This window comes from Petaurus breviceps, unplaced genomic scaffold (assembly GCF_028583685.1).
Source record: "Petaurus breviceps papuanus isolate PSGF00001 unplaced genomic scaffold, PetGlider_PUasm1.0 90808, whole genome shotgun sequence".
Taxonomy (NCBI): Eukaryota; Metazoa; Chordata; class Mammalia; order Diprotodontia; family Petauridae; genus Petaurus; species Petaurus breviceps.
The window spans coordinates 17,703,716-17,723,778 of NW_027187349.1; the positions used below are offsets into that span (position 1 = coordinate 17,703,716).

The window sequence follows — 20,063 nt, forward strand, 5'->3', positions numbered from 1 at the left end:
TTACATGATGCAATATTGTGTCATCAAAATTTCAGTGCAGGAAAAAACCCACAAACTTAAAATAAATTATTAAATTTAAGATTCATTATTTTTAAAAATTATATATTTTTGAAATGATGAAGAGTTCCAAAAAAAAACCTGTTAAAGGGTTAGAGAAAGTAGATTTCCAGGGGGGCGCTGAGTAACTTTTTTTAAAGGGGGCAGTAGGCCAAATAAGTCTGGCAACTTCTGGCCTAGAGGGACAGCTATGGTGAGAGGGACTGGATAAGCTAAAGGAGATAAGGAATAAAGCCAGTAAGGTTAGGGAAAATGAGGTCAAAGACAGGATAGTATGTCAGAAGAAGAGTTGGTGACCAGTGTGGTGTCCAAACTTGAAGATAGATCAAAAGGGATGATGGAGTAGAATTTCCTCTTTTTCCAATGGGAGAGCAGGTTAGATGAGAAGGCACATTAGGAGGACTGGAGAAGTAAGTGGGAAGAGAGAAAGTTGTGGCTAGTTTCCTGAAAGGCTATTTTCTAGGAGATGCTCTGCAGACATGAGGAATGAGAGAGGATGGCAGAATGGATAGCTTCTATTGTGAATTCCTGTTGCTAACAAGGTTCCTGCTAGTCCATCCCTGCAGGGCCTGCTCTCTCTGTCCATAAAGGGGATAAGGAAGGGAAGTCAGTCACCCACTGTTTCCTACCCACCCACCACCACCATGATGGTCCACATGCAGGGGGCCACTCCATTCAATCCTAGAGCCTCCCTCTAAGGGCTGATGGTGGTATTGGGGTTGGGATAGGGGTCTCATCTCTAGGTGGGAAGTTGGAAAGAGCCAGGATCCTCTACTGACAGGTGGGAGGGGCAGTTTATTGGCCTAATCAAACCAGGTGGAACAATCCCTTGTCCAGGTAGTTTCACTCCAAAAGCACACTTCTATGAGTTTCTGGAGGGAGGGGAATTTGACCAAAGGGTGGGCTATACCATTTTCTGTCCCTCTTACCAGGCACCAATTATGGGGCTCTGTCTTCCCTTTGGGTGAGTCTAGCAGCAGGAGGAAAGAAGTCTAGGGAATCTACAGCAGGTTTAGGGCTAGGAGAATTCCTTAGAGATGTTCCAGTGCTTTAGAGGGCAGTCCCTTGGCTGTCCGTACTCCAGAAGGGAGTTAGATTTAGAGAGGTTCTATGTAGCCCTGGGTTAAGAACAGATGAAGAACCACTTTCTACCATGCAGTAGCTGGCAACTTAATAGACAGCCCACACACAACCTCCCCCAGTGCACATTTTCACTTTCTAAGATCCATAGGTTTGTTAGTCTCTAAACATGAAAAGTTAGGTCAAACCCTGTGAAATCACAGTTCTCAAAAGTAAAATGAAAGCATGCTTCAAGTAGTGATCAAAGTAATGCAACAGTGAACAACATCACATCCAACCAACTGAAAGGGATTAGGAAATAAAGGAATGGTTCAAGTAGGAAAGATTATGAAAAGAATGGCCCTGGAATTTATGCTTGGTCATATTCTGATTTAGTTCAACCATTCTAGAGATTTAGAATTATTCAAGAAATTGCTAAAAGGTCCACACCCTTTGATGAAAAGTATTGTGTTGCTAGGTATGATACACACATCCCCGGTTCACTAAGTGCACTGATTAAAAGGGGAGGGGCACACAAAACAAAATATTCATAGCTGCTCATTTTGCCAGTTGTCTCCTCTGTTAGGCTCTGAGCTCTTGGGAAAAAGAACTATCTTTTGCCTTTCTTTGTATCATCAGCATTTAGCACTGTGACTGGCACATAGGAGGTGCATAAAAAGAAACTTATTTTTTTTTTTACTGACTAGCAAAGAATTGGAAGCAAAGTGGATAAGTGGATACCCACCAAATGGGGAAAGCCTAAACCAGGTGTGGTAAGTAATTTTAAGGGATTGTTACTGTACCTGAAGAAATGGTGAGTATAATAAATACAGAGAAGCATGGGAAACCGTGTGTACTGATGGAAAGGGGAAAAAAGCAGCCCCAAGAAAACAATGCAAAGAACCACCAGGGACAAAACAAGAAAGGTCAGTGTGGTAAAATTGCAATTATCCATCTAGGCCTCCAAGAAGCAGGATGAGAAGATACCTGCTACAGCCCACAACCACTCTTCTCCTTTCCAGTCTAGTTGAGAGGGTGGGGATGGTATGTAACCTCAGACTTTTCAGTGAGTGTTGTTGAACTCAGTTTCTTCTTTCTTCTTAGTATGACTCTTTGAGAGAGGCAGGAGAGGGATAGCTCGGAAGTATAGGTGATTTGAAAAGAAAAGAAAACAGCAATAAAATGTAATGTAGAAAATTTAGATTTAGAAGCCCCCACAAAACAGATGAATCCAGGAAGAATACAAGGCAGCATGGGAAAATAAGAGCAAAGTGAAGGAAGTGGACACAGGGAAAAAAATGTGGAGGATGACTTGTACAATGCCAATAAAAGGACCCTCAGGAAACAATGAAAACTGAATGTGGTGAAATTATGATCTAGTTTTGGCCCAAGTGAAGACTGATGAGAGGTCACCTCAGACCCTCTCCTGCCCCACTTCCCCTCCTTCCCCACTTTACAGTGGTGGGGAATTAAAGAGAACGTCAGGCTGATTTCAGGCTGTTAGCTAATTTTCCTTTTCCTCTTTTTATAAATAAAAGATGGTTCTCTGACATAGGGTGGGGATGGTGTGGGGTCCCCCAGGGACTCATCAGGATATTGGAAAGTGATTGGGGGAAAAGGGGGTGTATACGTTGGTGATCTAAAAACAAAAGAGAACAATACAAATTTATTTGTTGTCATTCAATCCTTTCAGACTCTTTATGGTTCCATTTTGGGGTTGTCTTGGCAAAGATACTGGAGTGGCTCACCATTTTCTTCTCCAGCTAAATTTACAGAAGAGGAAACTGAGGCAAACAGGGTGAAATTACTTACCAGGGTCACAGAGCTAGTCTGAGACCTGGCACTCTATCCACCGTGCCACCTAGCTGCCTTTATGTGTATACACACACACAAATGAAGCAAGAGAGACAAGGTTCTCCCTCCATTTCTCTTTGTCCAACACCTACCCCTCCCCCCCTCTGCTTGGGTGTAGGGAACTACCAATGTTGAAGGCTCTTGGGCCTCAAGGGAAGACAGAGTGGCTGCCTGGAAATGACTCTCCTAAACCCATATGGCAGACAAGGTTCATTTGAGGGGACAGCCAGAGTGTTGGCCTTCCCATCCCTTCCCAGTCAGCTTCTGCTCCTGGGGTCCAGAGCTGCTCTCTCACTTTAGATAGGTCTTGGACAAAGCCACAATAAGCATAGCCCTGATGACACACTGGACCAGACTTCCTGTTTCCTCAAATCACTAACATTGCCGCCTCTGTGCCTTTATTGGGCCTGTCCCACTCACTCAGATCCCAGTAGTCCAGAGGAGCAAACCTTTTCTTCCTTCTCTCTCCCTCCAAAAAACCTTCCAGGCATCCTTATTACCACCATCACCCCAGAAAGTCTTCCCTGCAGCTCAAACCAACCCCAATGCCCACTTCTGATGGTTCCATAGATATTCCCTGGGGGTGTCCAAATTGGGGTGTCCAGCCTGGCTGGAGTCTCCAGAGGCTCTTCTGGGTTTGCCCCTCTTCTTAGCTTGGGCCTTGCAAGGAAGGGAGGCAAATGGCTCTGAAAGCAGGCCACTGGCCAGTTCAGGTTCTCTTGGGCTCTGCCCGTAGCTACCAGTCACTCTAGCTGTTCAATGTACAGAGAGCTGCAGGACTGACTTCGGGTGCTCCTAACCCCCTTCTTTGGAATGGAATGACTTTTCAATGACTGACCAGCCATAGGGCAACACTTGTTCCTCAGAGACACCAAGGCTGTGCCTGGAAATGGGTACCTGAACTTCCTGTCCGATCGAAAGGCAGACAGATTCTGTTGACAAGGGAGGGTGTGTGGAAGGTGCCTGAATATCTTTTGGACAAAAGTTCCCACCAGAGTGCCTCGGCCTAGAGGCCTTGGTATTGGAATGAAGGGATTGGCCTTGTAGGTGAAAAATTTGGTCTCCACACCTCAGTCTCTCAGGGAGGTTACTGGAAGCCTGGGGATAGGGAGCAAGAATTGTAACAGAATGAGGAGGTAGAAGCTTGTGCAGGCCTCCAAGCTGGGGCCAAGAGGTTAGGTAGGCTGAGCTGTCTGGGGTTCAGCATAAAGGTAGCATTGTCTGCTGAAGAAGAGGCTTCGAATCCCTCTTCTGAGAGTGGCCCTTCCCCACTAGTACAGCGATAGGCAGAGGCCTTCTGAGTAGTGGGGGTAAAACTAGGCTAATTCCTGCTTTGACCCTGCCTTTCCAAATAGATCTGTCTCCGTTTCTCACCCGGTACTCATACACACTTATACCCATATATGCACACACAATCTAAAGAAAGCTAAGAAAGAAAGCAAGTTCCCTATGCACTTAGAGACCAAAATGTTCAAAGCGGCTGCTGAGGAGTGGTGGATGGTCAGGAAACAAAGAAGAGTCCTTTGACTGTAGATTGGGCTGATGATGGCTGAAGGCTGTGGTAGAATGTGGTGGAATCCGTGGTAGAATGTCATTATGGCCCTGGAAGAAACGATCAGCAGAAGGAATTCAGAGACACAAAGGAAGGCGAGTCATAAAACTAGGAGTTCGACTCAAGCATAAAAATCAAGAGATTCCAGGACTATAAGAATGAATGACAATGACAAGGATTCAAAAAAGAAGCTAAAGGCTTCGGTCATTCATTGTAGGGACAAGTCTTGGCTCTGAAAAGTAAAAGGCAAGAAAGAAACGGAAAACGAAAAAGAACCGGATAAATTTTAGCCCATGGTTTGTGTAAGGCAGAATCTTAACCGAGAAGCAAACCATAAAGCCCATTTTCACCAACTCTGCTGCCCACACCCGCCAAACAAGCAGGCAAACGAGAGGAAGAGGGAGAGGGTCTGGGGTTAGGTTTGGGAGAAGGAGGAGACAAGAAAAAGGAAAGAAAATAAAAGGTAAGAGAACTGATAAGCACCAGTGGTGTTTGAGTCACTGGGTTCAATCACTGGTCAGGAATGCTGGGGTTTTTGCTTTGAAAAATGGAAACAAATCTATTTGGAAAGCAGGGCCAAGTCAGAAAGTAGTTTTTCCCCCTTCAAAATGAGAGAGAAAGAGTGTGTGTGTGTGTGTGTGTGTGTGTGTGTATTCATACTTGGAGAGCAGGTCCAGCCCGGGAAAATTTCTCAGAGAAAACCTAAGGGTGTTGCACAGAAGGAGGGGAAGGCTTTACCGGCCTTGCTTCACAGCAAGTCAAATGTGAAACGGTTTCCTTTTTTGAGCATCTCTCTGGGGAGGCTGACTTGCACCCGATTGGTGAAATCGTTTCAGAGTGACTATCGCTTAAGAACCAATTTAAGGCAGTCTTAGTTGTGGTTTGTGAGGGTGGTTCTATTTGTATGTTTGGGTGGGAAATGACTACCTGAGAGAATGACCCGATTTAGCACAAGGGAACAGGAAAAAAGTCGTTACCAGACCGGGAATCGAACCCAGGACGCTGACTCCCAATCACTAGACAACTAGGGATGAACCCAGCAGAACCCAGGAAATCAGAGCCTGTGATCCGTTACGTCTCACCACAGTAACTGCCCTTGGCTTTCCCAGCCTTTTAGAGAGTCACACCACACACCCACTCTAACATTCCAGTTCAGTCCAACCCGCCATCTCAACACCTCACGTCAAAATCACCCCACGCATTTGCTTCTCCTTCGCTCAATGTCCCCTCTTGCCTCCCACACGTCCCCTGCCACCACTCTTGCCCTTCTATTCCCGACTCCCACATACCCTTGTGTTTTATTCCCAGGCTTGTGAAGAGCCACCGGGACTTTTGGCTTCCTTCAGAAGCCCTGTCCTACCAAGAACAAAGCTTGCGAGGCTGCAGCGGCGGCCCTAGAAGTCCCAGCGGTCTGTTCGTTTTCCTGGCGGCCTCGCCACCAGTTACAAAGTGCGGAGTTAAGAGCGCGCTGAGTCAATAGGCCATCGAGGCAGTGGGTGACCCGCCGCACAGAGACCTGTCTCCGGCACAGCCCAATGCCATCTCCTCCTTTGCCTCGGTGTCTTTTTCCTTCCGCTCCCTTTGCTTGGCCAAGAAGGCTCTGCTAATCAGTCTCCGGAGACGTCAGAAGCAGGAGTCAAGCAACCTCAGGGCAGCTCTCCCTTTCCCTCCTATTGTTGCCGCGGTGACCCCAGCCCTGGGATCAGCTAGAGTGAAGGAGCTCTGCAACGCTGCCTAGGTGCCAAGCAAAAGGAAAAACTAACAGAAAGTAAAGTTAAAAAGGTATGGGGGTTACGCTGCCCGTTGGGGAGTCTGACCGCGGTTTTCTGTGTGATGAACTAAGATGCCACCCGGGACCCATTTATCCCTTACCTGTATATATACCTATACAATTCTTGTATAGACACGTCCTCTCCAAGTCCCAGCCTACCTTTCCCATAGCCTTTACATCTGTCCCTTTGGACCTTCTTCCTCCATTGCACTTGGTTGCAGCCAAGCAGTGAACAAAAGGGGGTTTTATTCATCTCTAACGGAGGAAGGATATTCAGAGTTAGAAATGGATATTGGGAAAGGAGAGTCTTGATCCAGTTGAGCTCAGGTCTTCAGCTTCAGGTTGAGACCTTCTTAGTCACTCTTCTTTTCAAGAAGAAGAGGTTTCTCTAGGGACCCAGGGTTTTGAGAATCTTAAACTAATTCAAAAATGAATGAATGGGAGCGGCTAGATTGCACAGTGAGGAGAGCACCGGCCCTTGAGTCAGGGGGACCGGAGTTCAAATTCGACCTCAGACACTTAATATTGACTAGCCTTGTGACCTTGGGCAAGTCACTTAACCCCAATTGTCCTGCCCTCCCCCCTCCAAAAAAGCAAAACAAAAACAAAAGTGAGTGAAGGTTTGCATTCATGAATTACGATAGATAAGTGAATTCAGTCCTCCATTTCTTTTTGTCCAGTGCTCTCTCTCTTAGGCTTCAGTGGCCAATACTCAGAATGTTGGCCACTCCTGGGATCTGGACAAGGATGGAATGTCTGCCTAAGAGTGTCTTCTCAAAAGTTGGGTGTTGAAGGGCCCAGGGGGACAAATCCCGGTTGGTAGAGGAGGCTGCTGGAGTGCTGGCCTTCCTCCTGGTCAGCCTGTGTTTAGTGAGCCAGAAACAGCAAGGTCTGAGTGCCCATTTGATTTTCTTCAGTTTAGCCAGGCCTGGTAGGAAGCTCTGATAACTGCCTTGGGAACAGACAGACCTGGCCTCCCTATCTCCACAAATCATAGTGCTCATTGCAGTCAGCCTCTGTACCTTGGCAGGGGTCCTCCCACTTCCACTGCAGCCCAAAGCATCCCTGCTGCAAACCTCTGCCCCTCCAAAACCTCCTCACCTGGCCCAGGTCTCCTTAATTGCAGCCATCACCCCAGACCAGAAAGTCTTTCTCTCCAGGCCTGCTCAAACTGACTCTCCTGCCCCCTTCTAATGGCCTTGAAGGCATTCCCTGGTACCAGATCCGGGTGTCCGGCCTGGCACCTGTCCCCAGAGACTCTGCTCAGTTTGCTCTTCTCCTTGACTTGTGACTACCTTCTCCTCAAGCAGAGTCTAATGACCCTGAAGGTAGACCACCAGGTATTTGGCTCCAGCCCTTCTCGTTTGGAGCAGGACTGAGTGTTTCTGAATTGACTTGGAGAGTTCCAGATAATGGAAGTGGGTGGCTTCATAATGAAGGATCTTCTCTGGCCTGTCCTCGTGATGAGGGACGGGATCCCAATAGGTTTAGCAGGAATTCTGATCTTATCTAAGACTAGAAAACCTGCAATATCATCTGGAAAGAATTCAAGGTCTCAGGCTTAATTGGAGTGAGAGTTGTAGAAGTTTATTGTTAAGCTTCCATGAGAAGCGGGCAAGAGTCCTTTAGGGGACCTGCAAGTGAGAGGGGTACATGCTTTTACCTTTAAAGGGTAGGGCTGCCATTGTCAGGGCTGACCAGAAGGGAAGGGCCTCAGTGCATAGACAAAGGTCAGAGCTGACCAAGAGGAGCATGAGATAGTTTAGATAAGATTTGGGCCAGGTGAAGGAGACAAAAGGCAAGGATAAAGGAGGGTGTGGGCCAGGCCCAGAAGAAATGAAGAGATTAAGTAAGAACAAAGGAGTCACAGGGTGTTGCCTAGGTGGCGCGTGGGATAGGGAGAAGGGGCAGATCTCAAGGGTGGGAAAGGACAAATTGCAGTTACAATTGAACAGACTGGTTTTACAAGTTGGTTTCACAAATTGATCTAGACCCCAGGTACCCCATCACTTTGACCCAGCAATACCACTTCTAGGGTTGTATCCCAAAGAGATCATACAAGTGGGAGGAAGACCCATATGTACAAAAATATTTATAGCAGTTCTTTCTGTGGTGGTAAAGAATTGGAAATTAAGGGGATGCCCATCAATTGGGGAATGGCTGAACAAGTTGTGGTATATGCATGTAATGGAATACTATTGTGCTATAAGAAATGAGGAGCAGATGGACTTCATATTTACCTGGAGAGGCTTATACAAACTGATGCTGAGTGAGAAGAGTAGAACCAGGAGAAATTTGTGAATTTGTGTGCAATTACAGACACAACGTATGTTTGACGACCAACTTTGATTGACTGGGCTCTTTTTCAGCAATGCAGGGTTATAAGTCAACCCCAAAAGATTCATGATGGAGAGAGAGGTCTACATTCAGAGAAAGAACTAGAAAGAACTGAGTCTGAATCCAGATTGAAGCAAACTACCTGATCTTTTTCTTTTTCTTGTTTGGTTTTGTTTCCTCTTTCCCATTGTTCATTCCATCTGATACAATCTTTTTTTATAACCTGACTAATGTCTAATATGAAAGTATTTGCAGATCCTATACTTGATTGTATGCTGTCATGTGGGGGATTGGAGGGAGGGAGAGAAAATTTGAAATTCAAGAAATTGTGGAAATGAATCTTGTAAAGTAAACAAACAAATTAATAAAGACCAAAAAATTAAAAAAAAATAAATCTGACCTGATCAGAATGCAAAAAAAAAAAAAATTATAGTCTCCCACTTTGGCCCTCCAGGTTAGTCAGTCTTCTAATCCCAGCTCAGAACCGTTTAGGGCTATAGCTCTACCAAGGCCAGCAACCATCGTTCTTGGGCCCCTTATTCTCAGACCCCTAGCTCATTCCTGACTTCCCAAACAGATCTGACTTTTTCTCAACGTAAGCCCTCAGAGTATTCCAGGAAAGGTACTTTTCTGTATCTTCTTCCTCCTTCCCTGCATAACGAAGATCTTTGCTTTAAATCTTTTTTTTTTTTCTTTTTTAACTTTTTGTTTAGCGCGAGAGGAGCTGGGGGCAGGTCCGTTTTTGGTGGTTTTTTCCATTTCTTTGTTCTTCTCCGAGCTAAGATTTGTTCTATAAATGAATGACGGAGCCTTTGGCTTTCCTTTGGGGTCCTTGTCGTGGACATTCTCCTACTCTTAGCATATCTTACCTCTGGATCTGCTGAAATCACTGTGAATCGGCTTCATACAACTCTTCTCTTCTTTCTCCGCGTTCCTCCGTTTGGATCGAGAGCCTTTAGGAATCCTCCCCTTAGACCACCATTAGTTTCGCCTGCCCAACAGATTGTCAATGGGGGAGTGCCGCCTTTGTTTTCAGGTCAAGTCAATCTGTTGCTTGTAGTACGGTGAGGGTGTATGTAATTTCACTTGTTTGGTGGAGCGAGAAATCGTCACTCAAGCAAAAGTTATTCCCTGACCGGGAATCGAACCCGGGCCGCGGCGGTGAAAGCGCCGAATCCTAGCCACTAGACCACCAGGGATTCGCGGTTGGTGCATTCCTCCCATTACTAGTCTTCTAACTGGAGTGAAAGGTATTATCACCTGCCTTTAGCCTTCCTTCCCCAATTTCCTGAACCTTCACACCTCGCACACATTCTATGTCTCTAGCTCAGAACTGCCTGCAATCCAGACCCTTCAGGCAAAGTTACATATTCTCTGGTACTTTGGGGCTCCGCCTGAGGAGCTGCAAAACTTGCAGCTGTGAATATTTGCTTTATATCTCCTCCTCTTTTACCTATGATCTCAACGGGTATGAGGGATCATGTCTTGCAATGGAGTACTCTAAATCAAAAGAAACAGGCTTTTCAGAGATTTCTTTGAATAATTCTGAATCCCTTTCCAGAATGGTTGTATCAAGTCAGAGCATCACCGATAGTACAATACAGGATCATTCTGTCCATAACACCATCACCTTGAGCTATCGCCCTCCTTTCTCATCTTTGCCAGATAGTTGGATGTGAAGTGAAACCTTAAGAGTTGTTTCCCTTTTCGTTGTCCTGATAACTTCTTAGAGCATGCTTTTATTTGGTTGTTAATAAAGTTTGTAAGTCTTATTTTAAGAATTGTGCTTTTGACCACTCTTAATCTTTCATGATCAGGACCAGCAAAGCTCTAGGTCTTTTGTTAAGGGAATGAAGGGGGTGGGGGTGGGGGGTGGAGTCCCTGAAGTGCCAGCTAATGCATGGTAGAGAGTGGGGGCCTCAGCCCTCCTTCACCTAGATCTAAAGAGTACTTCTCTACTGACTGCACCTAAAACCCTCAGGATAGGTGGCCCCAACTTGGAGCAGTGAAAGCAGGAAGGGTCACCCTCTAAGCAGGCTTTGGAACACCCCTGAAGAATTGTCCTAGGTCCTCCCTGCTAGAGGTTCCTGAAGGATCTGGTCTGTCTGTCCTTGAGAGGGAAGAGGGAGAAACAGGCCTCTTTCTTTTTCATTCTGGTCTACCCTAATCCAGGCAGAATGTCAAGATAGATGCTTATGCAGAGGAAAAGAAAGTGTTCCTGCATGCACTTTGGCCATGTCCCCATACACACACATTCCCACAGCATAGACACACATAGAGGAAAGCTTTTGGAGTTAAAATACCTGTTTGTGGGGTTGTTCCAACTGGTTTCATGCCCTTCCCACCTCAGTCAGCCAAGGATCCTGGGTCTTTCCACCCTCCAAAGTGGAGATGAGCCTCACCCCCAGCTGCCCCACCCCCATCAACTCTTAGAGGTAGGCTCTAAGGTTCAAAGGGGTGACTACATAACTTTTGGAATGTTTGGCATGAAACAAATAGAGGATAGAATAAGGAAAGAAACTGCATGTTGAGACAAATATTAACATCATCCTCTCCCCACCCTCCCTTTGTGACGTCCAGCATGTGTATGGTACTGACAAAATCCAGGACTTCAAGAGCCTTGGGTTCATCATGGTGGTGATGGGGGAGTGGGGACAGGGGGTGTCTGACTTTCCTCCTTTCTCCCTTTTATAGATGGACAGACAAATCCCTGCAGGGATAGACTAGCAAGAATCTTTTCAGCAGCAAGAGTTCACAATGGAAGTTTTCCATTCTCTGTCATCCTCTCTCATTCCTCACTTCTGCAGGGGATCTCCCAGAAAAGGTCTTTCAGATGACTAGACACAACTTTCTCTCCTCCCAGTCACCTCTAACCCCTTCCAGTGTCTTCTTCACTGATACCTCAACTACTCTCACCCAGATTAGTGAGGATTGGGGGAAAAGAGAGATCCCATTTCCTCATCCTTCTAAACCTTTCCTCAGGTTTGGACAATGCAATCCCTCTTGTATATTCTCATCTCCCTCATCTTGCCAGTCTGAGCAACTTTTCCTCCCTTCTCTTTGGTTTTTCTTTGCTCTCTTTTGCCTCAGGAGACCCCTTGATCCAGATCTACTCACTATGGGTGTCCTTCCAGGATATCTATTCCTGGACTTTTTTGTCTTCCAACTCTGCAGACATTCATATCCCATCCTCTCTCTGATCTCTTTACTTCTTTCCCTGGTTTTAATTACTACTGCCTTTTGGCAAATGACTGAGATGTGTATATGGAGACCAATATCACTCTTGAGTTTCTATGGCATATAACCATTGCATCTCAAACTCAACAAGTACAAAATGGAGCTTATCTCCCCTCTCCCACCCCCTGCCACCTTCCCACTGGGTGTAGAGGTTTGGGGAAGAGGAAATTTTGTAATTCCATGAAGGACACAGCCAACTTCCCAGTCGCCTTGCTTCCTACTCTTCACCTCACAATCCATGCTCCACCCTTCCCTCTTCCTCTCAAACCACATCCACTCAGTTTCCAAATCTTGGCTTCTTCACTTCCACACCTTCCTTCATATTCATTTCCTTCTACCCCTTTCAGTTCCAAGGGTCACAGACCTACTTTAGCCACTCATCACCATTCTTTTGCATCGTTGGAACAGTTTCCCAAATTGGTCTCTGGGCTTAGAGTTCTTCCTCTCCTCTTCGATCAATTCTTGACACAGCTTGCCAAAATTTACTTCCAAGACCACCAGTGTGACCATGTCACACTCTCTTACTCAAGAACCTTGTTGGTAAGGCTAAAAGGACAGAAATGAGTAAATAATATTTGAAATCTTTGGCATGAAACAAATCAAGGAGGATAGAATAAGGAGATAAACTGCAGGCTGGGACAAATATTAGCATCCCCTCCCCACCTCTCAGTGTGAGGTTCATCCTGGGGGGGGAGGGGAGGGGAGTACTGACAAAGTCTAGGACTTGAAGAGTCATACTCTTTAACAAATACATGGTTCAAGGACAGTAACAGGAACATTTCCAAAGAAGACAAGTCAAATATAAACTGCTCAAAATAGATCAGGAAATGTCTTAGTCATCTCAGGGCAGACATTCCTGAAAATGGCAGAGGGATCTTTCTTTCTTCCCTACTTCTTACAATCCCCATCCAGGCTCGTCATGAGCCACCTCCTACAGTGACCCTTTAACGGCACCTACCCTAGCTGTTACTGCCCTTTCCTTCTTCAAATGCTCCCATAACTAGGTATCTGTTTGCAGGTTGAATCTCTGCCCAGATACCCTCCACCACCACCACCACCACTACCCCTGTGGGAGATTCCTTAAAGGCCAGGACTAGGCTGGGATTTGTCTTGGTATTGCCAATGCCTAGCTCAGTGCCCCGGGCATAGCGAGAGCTGCTGGAGAAAGGCTCCTACTGTGGGGTCACCCATTTCCAGGTCATAGGGTAGATGTTGTTACTCTTGACCCAAAAACCTTTGGTGTCCACTTCATTATACTGGGAACCCTGGTGAGAAGTACCTTCTACTAAGAACGATTGGCGACTGACGTCCAACTTGATATACCCTGAAGGAGGTGCCCGGAAAATGGAAAACTTAAAAATGACTTGCCTACAGTCAGACAGTGGTAGGAAGCAGGACTCCTAGTTTTGGGTCTGGAGGGGGCCTTAGGCGTCCACAGTTAAGTAAGTCCCCAATTTGACAGGTGAGGGAACTTCAGGCCGGTTGAGTGGCAGTGTGCTGATCCCACAGATAATCTTCTCTGCCAGGAAACGGGACTGGGAGACCATGCAAGGGTAGGGAGTGGGGTCGAAGTTGAAGAGGCCATCATTGGTGGTGAGGATGCATGGGTGGGAGAGTGGAGAGCTCCCTGAGAGCAGAAGTGAATCTTGGCTGAAGACTCCAGGCCTGGCCCTGTGGTGACTATGAGGGTTAATTCCCGGAGGAATTCTCTATCCCTGGATCTTTCTTCAGAGGACAGAGGAAGAAGGTGCAAAGGGACTGAGATAGAATCTGTATAAAGATAGGGTGGGATTTACAAAAAAACGTTTTCTGCTTGCATCATGTGACCTACGTACAAGATAATTCCTCCAATCGAGTCCTCGTTAGTATAGTGGTATCTCTGCCTGTCATGCTGAAGACTGGGGTTCGATTCCCCGACGAGGAGCACAGGTCTTCTTTTCTCTCCCATTTCGCTTTTGTTAACCTAGTTGAGTTTTAAGCGTTTCTGCTCCAAACTCTTTATGACATTCTGCTTGGAGACGGGGTAGGGATTCAAATTGCAGAGAGAGTATTTGAGGAAGAAAGGAGCACCAGTAGTGGTCCGGGATCAGAGTAGAGGAAAGAAAGGAGTATGCTGAGAGTATTGTCTATGTTAATCCTGAGAGAAACACACCATTGAATTCTCATGAAGGGAAGGACAAGGGGACAGATTGAGTTGGAAGATGAAGAGTCCACTAGGTGCTGCTGAGGGTCTGGGGTAGGGAAAGAGTTAGGGTTAGGGTTAGGACAATGTCTTATTTGTATATCCTAGCTCAGGATGGGCTGGTACCACCAAACTAGTTCAAGGTTTCTGGTGAAATGAGACTCTTGGTCCATATATCAACTGACAAAAGGGCTATTTAGCCCTAAGAGAGGAAGGATATTTAAGGCAGGAATGATGTTCTGCAAGGATACAGTCTTGATTCAGCTGAACCCAATTATTGACCTTTAGGACAATAGGTTGTAGTAGATCCTGTCCAGCCTCTAGAAAAGCCAAGTTCCTCAGGAGCCTGGGAAACTACATCAAGGACTTGCTGGAACCTTGACTCCCCTGAGTCAATTCAGAAGTAAATGAATGAAGGAATGAGTGAGTGAATAAATGAAGATAGATAGATAGAAAGTCAGGTCCTCCATTTCCTTTTGTGTGGTGCTTCCCCCTTCTGCCTAGGCCAGGGTAGCCACCACTCAGGATGACTCTTGGGCCTCTTAGCATGGCTGCCTAGGACTGCTTTCTGAGGATCCCCAATGGTGAGGGCCAGGAGTGGACAAATTCTGTTCACTTGAAGGAGCTGGAATGTTGGCCTTCCTAACACTTCCTCCTGGTCAGCCTGCATTTCTGGGACCAGAGCAGCTCCAGCAAGGTCTGAGTGTCCATTTGGTTCTCTTCAGCTTAGCTAGGCCTGGTTGATAATAATGGCTTTGGTGACAGAAAGACCTGGCCTCCCTATCTCCACAAATCATAGTGCTCATTGCAGCCTCTGTACCTTGGCTGGGTCTCTCCCACTGCCACTGCAGCCCAAAGCATCTCTGCTGCAAACCTCTGTCACTCCAAAGCCTCCCCACCTGGCCCAGGTCTTCTTTATTGCAGCCATCACCACAGTCCAGAAAGTCTTTCCCTCAAGGTCTGCTCAGACCCACTCTCCTGCTCCCTTCTAATGGCCTCAAAGGCATTCCCTGGTGCCAAATCAGTGTGTCCAGCCTGAAGCCTGTCCCTAGAGGCTGCTGGTTTTGCTCTTCTCCTTATTTTGTGCCTAACTTGTTCCCGGAGGAGAGTCTAATGTCCCTGAAGGCAGGCCACTCCATAATTTGCTTAGATTCCCCAAGGTTGAACCTCCAGATGCCATCCCTTCTCACTTGGAACAGTACAGTGTTTGTTAACTGACTTGGAGAGCTCCTGATACTGAAATGGGCTGACTTCATAATGAAGGATCTCCTCTGACCTGCCATGGGACAATGCCTGCTCCTCAGAAACTTGGAGGCCAAATGTGGAAATGGGCACCCAGGGGTCCAGTCAGACAGACGGGCAGGCAGACAGACAATGAGAAGCTTTTGGTAGAAGGGATGTGTGGAAGCAGACTGGCCAGCTTTGGTGGTGTTGGTTCCTGCCTAGCTGCTTTCACTCGAAGACTATGGGAGTTTGCTGAAGGGACTGGTGCTGTGGATGAAGAGGTAGGTTGGGAAGACTTTGGCCTCTGGTGAGGCATCTTGAAAGTAAGAGACCAGTGGGGATTGTGTGGACCCAGAGAGGAAGAAACTACTGTAGTATTCTAAGGAATTCGGGATAAGAGTTATTTTGCGACGATGGCTACAGAAGTGAAAGTTCAGGTACGTCAGTCAGGATGGCCGAGCGGTCTAAGGCGCTGCGTTAAGGTCGCAGTCTCCCCTGGAGGCGTGGGTTCGAATCCCACTTCTGACAAGCTCCATTTTCCCTCAACTTGTTTATTCACCTCTAGTAACGACTGGACATCAACATAACAAGCCTAGAAGCCAAAGATAGGCTACCTTAGTACAGAAACTCACGCCAACTGCTTACTCCTAGGGATCCTTCTTGGTTCCTTACCTCGTTACCCTTAGAGAAATTCTTTCTGGACAGCCTCCCCGCCCCTCTCCCCTTCTTTCTTTCACTCTGCCAGGACACACTCCCTCACCCTTACACCTCTGAAGCTTGTCCTTTCTGGTCAGCACCAGGCCATACAAAACCCAAGAACCATCGTTCTCTGGCGCCATTCTCTGGCGGTCCCCAGATCATCACGGTCAAAGGAGTTTTGGGGAGTGGTGCAATGTCAGAGACCAGAAAGCATGCTCCAGGCTCAGTGCTAACTTTCCAAGTCTATCCGTTATTCTCAAACTCCCAAGGTACTCCAGGAGAGGGACTCAACCTGGTAATTGTTGGCATTCTTGTCTCCCTCCCCTTCTCCAAGCACAAGCACCTCCCCCCACATCGTCTTGTGTTTTTCTATTTATTTTGCTCAAGTCGGAGCTGAGGTGGTGGCCAGTGCGTTGGTTGTGTCCTGCTCCTTTATTGGGTCTTCTCGAAGCTAAGACTAGTCCTTAAAATGAATGACAGAGCCCTTAGATTCCTTTTGGGATTCTTGTCATTGACTTTTTCCTAGTCTCGGCATCTCACACTTTTTCTGGTTCTGCCGAACTTAAGGTGGATCCGTTCATGCAGTTCTTCTTGCTTTCTTTCTCCCGATTCCTCCTAGTGGCCGTTTAGGTCGAGGGCCATTGGGAATCGTTCCTTAGACCATCTATCTGTTCCCAGCTTTACGAGCCTAATATATAGTGGTGGGACTCCTCTGTCTTTGTTTCCCGTCATCTCGATCATCTCTCACCGACTCCCAGCAGCTAGTAGGAAGGTTTTGTTCTTTAGGTGCGTGAAGGAGCCCTCCGTCTTTGAGAAGAGGAAGAGAGATCTAGGGTGAGGGAATTTTCTTGGCGAAATCGAAACAGTGTTGCTGAAAGAAAGTTGGGGCAGATGGCCGGCTGCGGCTCCAGCAAAGTATGCCAAGTTTGCAGCCTCTATTGCGGCGCAGTCGAACCTGGACCCCTTTCTGCCTGGAGCTGAGGAAGGAGGGCGCAGCTTTGCGTAATCCTTTGGTTTTTTGTTTTTTTGCCTAAGGACAGGTGATAGGAATGTGTCGTAGCTAAGATTGGTGAAGGTGAACGTATTTCAATTGACTGGTGGAGGTTGAAATTGTCGCTTGTGAGAAGGACCCGGGAAAGACGTGTAGCAGGCCACCGCGTAGTCCTGGCCACTAGACCAGCACCGACCACAACTGCATCCCTCTACTAAGGTCTCCTACTTGGTACGAAAGGTCCCACTACACCAACCGCCCTTCTCCTTCCTTCCCCAGCCTTCGAAACCCACACACATTCTGTCTCCTTGGCTCACCCCCTCCTGCAATCCTGACCAGAATTCTGAATACCTCTGCCCTAGTTCACAGTCCCCTGTCTTGACCACACATGCTCCGCCACCAGTTTTTCCTGTGCTCTCTCAGCTCCCACACACCTTCCTTCACATCCTTTTCCTACCATCTAGACTCCGAAAAAGTCACCAAGTCCTTTCGACCTGAGGAGGCGTGCCCTGCCCCAGACGAAGTCTGAACGGCTGCCGCACTAAGCCTGAAAGCGTCCCCTCACTGCCGGCATTGTCCAGGGAACCAGAGCTCCCAGGGGTAGAGGAGACGGTGGACAGTGACCTGCCCCGCAGCTGTGCTGTCCTTTCCTTTGCATAGGCATCTTCTTCCCTCCGTGCCTGTTCGATGGCCAATGATCAGCTTCCTCTCTGTTCTGTGGCCTCCTAAGTCCTGGTAAGAGCCAAGTAGTTTTAAGGGACCCCTTCCTTGCCTTTCCTGTGGGTTTGTGGGCTAAGGCGACACCATCACTTAGGCCACCTGGAGTGAAGGAATTCTTTATGGTTCCCAGGTGCTAAACAAGGAGAAAAACAAACAGCAAGCAGACAATAAAATTTTAAAAGGCCTCTGCTCCCTGTCGGAAAGCCGATCACCCAGGTTTTCCACTTAGCTTGTAGGAATAAACCAACACAAGAATCCAGGACAAGACTATTCCTTACCCTCACAACAGTTCTTACCCAGGTCACCTAAACTAGGAGTAGAAATGCCCCCTGACAATTCCAGTCTTTATTTTCCACACCCTCTTCCTCCATTTCTCTGGACCATCTTCCTCCATTCTTCACCCCCTCATTGCCAAATCCAGAGGAAGAATGCAATTCTAAGAAAACCACTGTCTCACTTCCACCAGCCACCTAAACCTCTTTCATGCTCAACCTCAGGAAGTAATGGCACTTGATTCTTCCAGCAGGATTCACCTTCCTCTCTCCTCACCTCTTCCACGGGCTTATCTGACAAATGAGGGGTGTAGACTTAAACAAGGGACTTCACAGTCCCATTCTAGCCCTACCACTAGGCTCCTGGTTCTTTCCAACTTCCAGTCTGGAGAGGAATCTCATCCCCAATCCCACAACCAATTAGCCTTTGGAGGGAGGCTTTGGGGCTCCCTAGGGTGACTTTTATTTGAGCACACCATCATGGTGGTGATAGAGGAATGGGGACAGGTGGATATCTCACTTTACTCCTTTGTCTCCCTCCTGGATAGACACAGACCAAGTCCTACAGAGACACACTTAGCAACAAGAGATCACAGTAAGTTATCCATCCTTTGTTATCCTCCCTCATTCCTCACTTCTACACAGAATCTGCTAGAAAAAGCCCTTCAGCCCACTAGCCACAATTTCTTTCCTCCCACTCACCACCAACCCTTCTCATCTGATCCTTCAACTGAAACTGATCTCACCTGGGTTAGTGACGACTGAGGGAAAAGAGAGAACATCCTTCTGAATCTACCTTTAGGCATGGACAATGCTACCCCTCCTCCTGGATATTCTCTTCTCCCTCATCTTCCCTAGTCTGGCTCTTTCTCCAGCTTCTCCTCCTTTCTCTATGACTATTCCTTCACCTCTTTAACCTCAGGAGACCCTCAGGAACGATCCAGATCTGCTCTCTATGGGTGTCCTTCCAGGATATCTATTCCTGGACCTTCTTGTCTACTGACTCTTCAGACATTCACATCCCATCCTCTCTCTGATCTCTTTACTTCTTTCCCTAGTTTCAATTATTGCTACCTCTTGGCAAATTACTGAGATGTGTACATGGAGCCCAATATTACCCTTGAGTTCCTATGGCACATAATCATTGCATCTCAAATTCAACAAGTACAAAATAGAGCTCATCTCCCCTCTCCAAATCCTCCTACCTTCCTACTGTGTGTAGAGGTGTGGGGAAGAAGGAATTTTGTAATTCTATGAAGGACACAGTCATCTTCTCACTCACAATCCATATTCCATCTTTCCCTCTTCCTTTCAAACCACATCCATTCAGTTTCCAAATCTTGCCCTTTTAATTTCCACATCTTCCTTCAAATTCATCTCCTTCTCCCCCTCTCAGTTCCAAGGGTCACAGACATCCTTTAGGTGCTCTTGGATTATGGGAACAGTTTCCCAAATTGGTCTCTGGGCTTCCAGTCCCTCCTCTCCTCTCCAATCAATTCTTTATACAGTTTGCCAAAATTTTCTTCCAAGAGCACCAGTGTGACCATGTCCCTCTCTTAGTCAAGGACCTTGTTGGTAACCAACATCTTACACCTGCAATTATCTCAGAATGGATAGCCAACATTGAGGAAGTTACTTTAAAAAATAGAATAGAAAGGAATAGGAAACAGGTACTTTTCACAGCTGTGGCTAGATGAAGACTTCTTATCCAAATAACAGAGGACACCACACTTAGAACCCCAAAGAGACAGAAATAACTACGTAGCATTTGTGACATTTGGCATGAAACAAAACAAGGAGGATGTGATAAGGAGAGAAACTGCATGATGGGACAAATATTAGCATCCCCTATCATTCCCTGCTATTGTCTCAATGTGATGTCCAGCACGTGGGGCAGAAGAGGGGCCTTACTCACAAAGTCTAGACTTGAAGAGCCATACTCTAATAGACACATGGTCCAAGGACAGTAACAGGAACTTTTCCGAAGAAGACAAGCCAAATATAAACTGCTCTGAAGAGATCAAGGAAATGTCTTAGTCATCTCAGGGCAGACATTCCTGGAAATGGCAGAGGGATCTTTCTTTCTTCCCTACCTCTTACAATCCCCA

At 46.8% G+C, this 20,063-nt stretch overlaps 2 non-coding genes across 2 annotated transcripts; one reads left to right on the forward strand and one right to left on the reverse strand.

Annotated features, from left to right (window-relative positions):
- Positions 1–9,757: 9,757 nt before the first annotated feature.
- Positions 9,758–9,829, reverse strand: TRNAE-UUC (transfer RNA glutamic acid (anticodon UUC)). The gene has a single exon. It is a non-coding gene; the product is annotated as a tRNA-Glu (tRNA).
- Positions 9,830–15,718: 5,889 nt separating this feature from the next.
- Positions 15,719–15,801, forward strand: TRNAL-AAG (transfer RNA leucine (anticodon AAG)). Its single transcript has one exon. It is a non-coding gene; the product is annotated as a tRNA-Leu (tRNA).
- Positions 15,802–20,063: the final 4,262 nt, after the last annotated feature.